The following is a 6000-nucleotide window of genomic DNA, read 5'->3' on the forward strand; positions in this document are numbered from 1 at the left end:
TGTTTGAATCTAAAATGTAAAGTTATTAGTGCAATAACTTCAAATCTTTCTCTAATAATTCAATAGGCTATAAGGAAATTAGGATTGATTATTTTAATACCATTACTTACATTCAGATACTTTACTTTCTTATTAAAAGAGAAACCCAGTTAGGAATGAACACAACTTCATTTATTTATTTATTTGACTTGTATCCCACCCTCCCTGCCAAGGCAGGCTCAGGGCGTATTACATAAAACATTTTAGAACACGAAAACACAAAGTTACATAAAACCACAACGATACAATTATAAAACAACAGTGTAAAGTGCTAGTGCTATTCGTGGCCGATGGCGGGCAGTAGCAGTGTCTGACATTGACATGTTCATAATGATGGTAGATTGAATCTAACATTGACATGTTAATGATGATGTTAGTTTGGGGCCAGGGTCTCAATTTATTAGGGCTGCTCCCTACTTGAAGACCTGGTGGAATAGCTCCGTCTTGCAGGCCCTGCATAACTGTAAGAGGTCCCGCATGGCCCTGATGTCATCTGGGAGCTCATTCCACCAGTGCAGAGCCGCCACTGAAAAGGCCCTGGCCCTCATCATAGCCAGTCTGGCTTCTCTAGGACCTGGAAGGGGCAGACGATTTTGGGACACCGATTGTAGTGCTCTCTGGGGAACATGTGGGGAAAGGCAGTCCCTTAGGTATGTAGGCCCCTGACTATATAGAGCTTTAAAGGTAAGAACCAGCACCTTGAACCAAATTCGGTATGCTGTAGGCAGCCAGTGCAGTGCTTTTAGCACAGGCTGGATGTGCTCCCGCATAGGGAGACCCAACAGCAGCCTGGCCGCTGCATTCTGCACCAGCTGCAGCTTCCAGATTTGGGACAAGGGCAGCCACATGTAGAGAGCATTGCAATAATCCAATCTCAAAGTGACCATTGCATGGATCACCATTGCCGGGTCATTCCGTTCGAGGAAGGGAACCAACTGCCTGATTAGACGAAGATGATAACAGGCTGACTTTGCAGTGGCTGCTACTAGGCCTCCATTATTAAGGAGGCATCCAGGAGCACTCCCAAACTCCTAACCTCTAGTGCTGACACCAACAGTGCCCCATCAAAGGTCAGGAGTGGGATCCCTACCCCCGGGCCGCTCCAACTCAGGCACAGGACCTCCATCTTCATCAGATTCAATTTCGGTCAACTCAGTCTAAGCCAAGCAGCCACGACTTTCAGCTCAGGTCCATATCTTCTGGACTAGAGTTGGACTGGCCATCCAACAACAGATAGATCTGGATGTCATCCACATATTGGTGACAACCCAGCCCATGGCTCCAGGCAATCTGGGCAAGGGGACACACAGGGGTCATTTGAGGGGGACGCGGGGGACGCCATCCCCCTGGGTGAGGTGCGGGAGGGCGGGGCCTGGAGCTCCCTGCTGGTGCCCGCTGGAGGTCGCCGCCGGCTGTGGGGAGGACACACTTTCGGTGATGTCAGGGGCTGTGGCATATGCTAATGAGTTATGCTAATGAGTCCCCCTAGCTCTTTTTCTACGAAATGACCCCTGGGGACACATATAGATGTTAAAGAACATTGGGGAAAGCACCGCTCCTTGGGGCACTCCACAAACTAGCAGGTGCCTTTGGGTAAATAATAATAACAGAGTAAAATAATAATAACAGGGTAAAATGAAGGTGAAGAAACAAATTGGTGCAGAGGGAAGTAAAAAAATTAATAATTGTACAACGCATACATGTTTCATGTGCAACTTCATCGGGGGAATCTATTGAAATAACAGAAAGAAAATGTAAGGACATATTTGATACAACATTTTAGAAAAAATAATAAAGCAGGACAATTTCACAGAGCACATACAGACTGCAGTTCATAATTAGTTGTTAATATTAAGCCAACTGAACCAGCATTAACCTATACTACATATTTACAAAGGAATCACAATTTAAATTGTTTGTTTAAAAGGACATTAAAAAAGCATACTGACCTTTCAGATTATTTTTTGTTCTGTTCCCATACATACACTTAAACAGAGTGAGCTGTCTGGGCTATTCCTGGCTCTTATCTACATAAGTGTCTGCCAGGAGATACTCTGGCATTATATTGATGACATTTTTGTGTTATGGAAGGGAATCTTAGATCAATCACAAACATCCCACAACTGGTTTGACAATAGAGATATTAATTTAAAATTTGAATTACATGCAAGTAAAAAACCAAATCAACATTTTAGACACTATTGTTTTCAGGGACAATAACCAAATTTTACAAGCTTGTACAGAAAGCCAACTCACAAAAACCCCTTCTTCAGATATGACAGCCACCACCCACCACATGCGAGAAATAATTTACGTTTTGGTCAATACCTCAGAATCAGGAGAAATTCCACTAGATTACAAGACTTTCAGAGTGAGGCTTCAATACTACAGACAAAGGACACTCACAGCAGGTTCTACAAGCATCTCTTACCAAGGTCATTGCTAAAGACAGATTCTAATAGGTAAGGAAAAAAGTGACCTTAGAAGGCTTGCATGCAGTCTGACTTACAGTTCTATAAGTATAGCCTTTACAAAGGGCATTTACAAGAAATAGAACATATTGGATGATATTCCAATGTGCAAAAAAAGACCTATTGTTGCTTATTTAAAAAACCCTGGCTAGTTTGAAAGATCATCTTAATATACAGCAACACTCACCAACAAAAGAATACACAATCTGTTTTACCAGGATCCAGCCCTCCATTGGATCACTTTCCCTGTGGGCATTGCTGATTTTAAAGAATTCACAACATGCAGTAGTGATCATGTGGTTTATGCAATATCATGTGGATGTGGAAAAATTTATATTGGCAAGACAAGTAGACCTCTCTTAAATTAAGACTCTCAGAACACAAGAGCAATATATCTCATATAAGAATTGGTACTCCTCTGATGGAACATTTATTGTAGCACAATCAAAAACCCACAGACTTCTTGTCCTGGGTTATGTTCAGATCTGACAGACAGGATGTTAGCATTCTGTTAAGGAAAGAACCTGAGTGGATTCTGAAGTTAAAAACTTTGCACCCTAATAGGTTAAACAAGGATATCTCCTGGCAGAAGCTTATGTAGAGAAGAGCCAGGACTAGCCCTGATAGCTCACTCTGTTTAAGTGTATGTGTGGGAACGGAACGAAAAAGAATCTGAAAGGTCAGTATGGTTTTTTAATGTCATATTTAACAAACAATTTAAATTGTGATTCCTTTGTAAATATGTAATGCGTAGTACATGTTAATGCTGGTTGAGTGCTCTGTGAAATTGTCCTGTGTTTTATTATTTTTTCTAAAATGATGTGTCAAGTATGTCCTTACATTTTTTTTATTTCAGTAGATTCCCCCTGACGAAGCTGCATGCAAAACACATAGAGGTTGTACAACTATTAAAGATTCTATTTTCCTCTGAACCAATTTGTTTCTTCGTCTTTATTTTGCCTTGGTGCCTTTTCTCCTCACTAATAAGAAACATAAATTCTTACACTCTCTTACAACTTTGTGCCTTTCCTATGTATACCTCTTATAGCTCCAAGCCAATTTGGTGATGCTAGAGCCCACCCAATGGAGTCACTGACTGCCTGGGGGATTAATTCTTTGTTACCACTAAATGTTATGTCACAATCACCAAATGACACATGTGCACCATGGCCATAGCACAGTCTAATCAAACTGAATTGGGAATCTTGCCAATGACAGCACAGCCGGTGCCTTATCACTTAAGGACACATGCATACAGCAGCTTCCTACACTTACAAAATGACATTGAGAACCTGTTTAACCGATCTTCCCACAACGCCAAACCAACACTTGTGATCTGGAGCACCAAATGACAGACAATGATAATGGGTGTTTTGGTTCCTTCCTGCAAAGGCAAATTAACACACTAGCTGCTCTGCTCTACTCTCTAAGCAATATTTAGTTGCGGGATGAAGCAACCATCCGGTTTCCTTCTCATGTTGGTTCTAACAGGTAAGGCACAGAGCAATGTTCTTAATTTGGGGTCATCAGCATGCATTGTTTATTTGTTTGTTTGTTAAAGCATTAATATCCCATCTCTCTGTTATAAATAATATAGTATTCAGTGTAAAACATACCAGAATGGTATTGAATTAATTACATGTCTAGATTCTGGTTGTTTGCTTTTGCAATTATCTATTCTGAAAGCTACAAACAAGCAGCAAATCCCCCCCCCTTTTTTTTTTTCCCTGAAAGGAGGAAACAATTCTAGCTACCATCAAGAAAAAAACTAAACAAATGGTGAATGCCAGCTCTATATCCTGTGTTGTGCAAGAGGTTAATTGCAATCACACTGTTTTGAGTCCAAAAAGTACCATTTGTCTCTTTTGTACCCATCCATTTGTTTATATAATTTGAATAAAGGCTAGACGCCATGAATGGCATAGACATAGTATGTGTTTAAAATGAACTGAAAGGAAGCTGTTGCAGTGATGTGGAGGAAACACTTCATTATGGCTGCAGGTCTATGCACACTTACTTGGGACTAAATTCCATTGGTTAAGTGGCACTTCTCAGTACACCTAGGATATCAGCCACTTGCACCATCTGTGGATCAATTCCAGACCTCATGGCTAGGCTTTGCATCCCTTGTGCTGGTTCTTTATCGCTTTCTTTTATATTGCAAGATTCAGCACAATACCCATTCAGCAGCAGTTTCTTTAGAGCCTGGATCAGGCACACTTTCTTCTCAATTTCCAGTGAGGGTCTCTGATCATTCACAGATTTTTTTCCCCCTTTTATTTACCCATATTTGACACACGGAAAGTGAAAATAACACTTAGGATATGTCCACACTGCAGCTACTTGCACTCAATGAAACACTTGAATGCTGCACCAGAAGCTTGAGAACCCCTCAAAAGAGGGCTCCTACCTCATGCATCTACTGCCATGTGGACTTTGCAGCTCATGCAAGTCCCATGTGTGCTGGACCTGTTCAGCCTCTCCTACCTCACACTGGATAAGCAGTCAGTCAATTTTACGCAACAGAAAGTTTTTTGCCTCCCCATTTTCAGCTCCTAGTTCGAGATCAGTGACCACAAACTTGGTGAATCCCTTAAGCTGAAAGGTTAAAAGAGTTTTGTTTGCAAGTTGTCTATAACTGCACTATTTTTACTGTTCTTGCCCAAGGTCCTTTTGTGCTGATTAAGACTCATTCACCTACAACACATGTAATTCCTTCCTTTGAAAGCCCAAATGCAGCAAGAAGGAATCAACAACTGAAGATATTACAAGGGGAATCTCTCCGCATATATCTCTTCTGTGACCAGGAAAATTTAAACACAGAGAAAGTCTGGTGCAAAGAAGAACTGCTGAAAGCATGTGTCCCCCATACAAACCCTGTGATCTTCTCAGAGCCAGAATGGAAGGTTCTAACTATGGCATCAAATGAAAAAGTCAAACTGGGAGATTCAAGGAAAGGCTGTGCTTCTGTACACATGACAACTGTTGAAGTAGAGGATTCTGGGCTTTACTGGTTTGGGCTACTACACGGCCGGAAAATTGACCATTTGTCACCAATTAAAATGGTGGTTCATAAAGGTGAGCACATCAGGAAAACTACAAAGGGCAGTTTCTGAGGTAATTCTATGAGCACACTAAAAATTACAAGACCTGTGTCATTCCTATAAGTCCATCACACCGGCCCCACATTTTGCTGCTGTCTCTGACATGAATAAGTAGAGAAGCAGTGTGTGATGGAGCTGCCATTGTAAAGGATGACCATGCATTGTATACATAGCCGGATACACCTTCAGTCTTCAACCACCCTTATAGTCATCCAGTTGCACATTTAGTACCAATAGGCTTGGAGTATATCAAGATCTCCTGTATGAGTATGCTTTGTTAGTTATAGCCTACAGTCCACCAATGACTGAGTTTGGGGTGCAATCTTAGCTCAGATATAATGCCCTATCCACACCTGAGGTCACATTGTATCACTTGCAACAGTAGT

The sequence above is a fragment of the Gekko japonicus genome, unplaced genomic scaffold (assembly GCF_001447785.1).
Source record: "Gekko japonicus isolate JY-2015 unplaced genomic scaffold, Gekko_japonicus_V1.1 scaffold647, whole genome shotgun sequence".
Taxonomy (NCBI): domain Eukaryota; kingdom Metazoa; phylum Chordata; class Lepidosauria; order Squamata; family Gekkonidae; genus Gekko; species Gekko japonicus.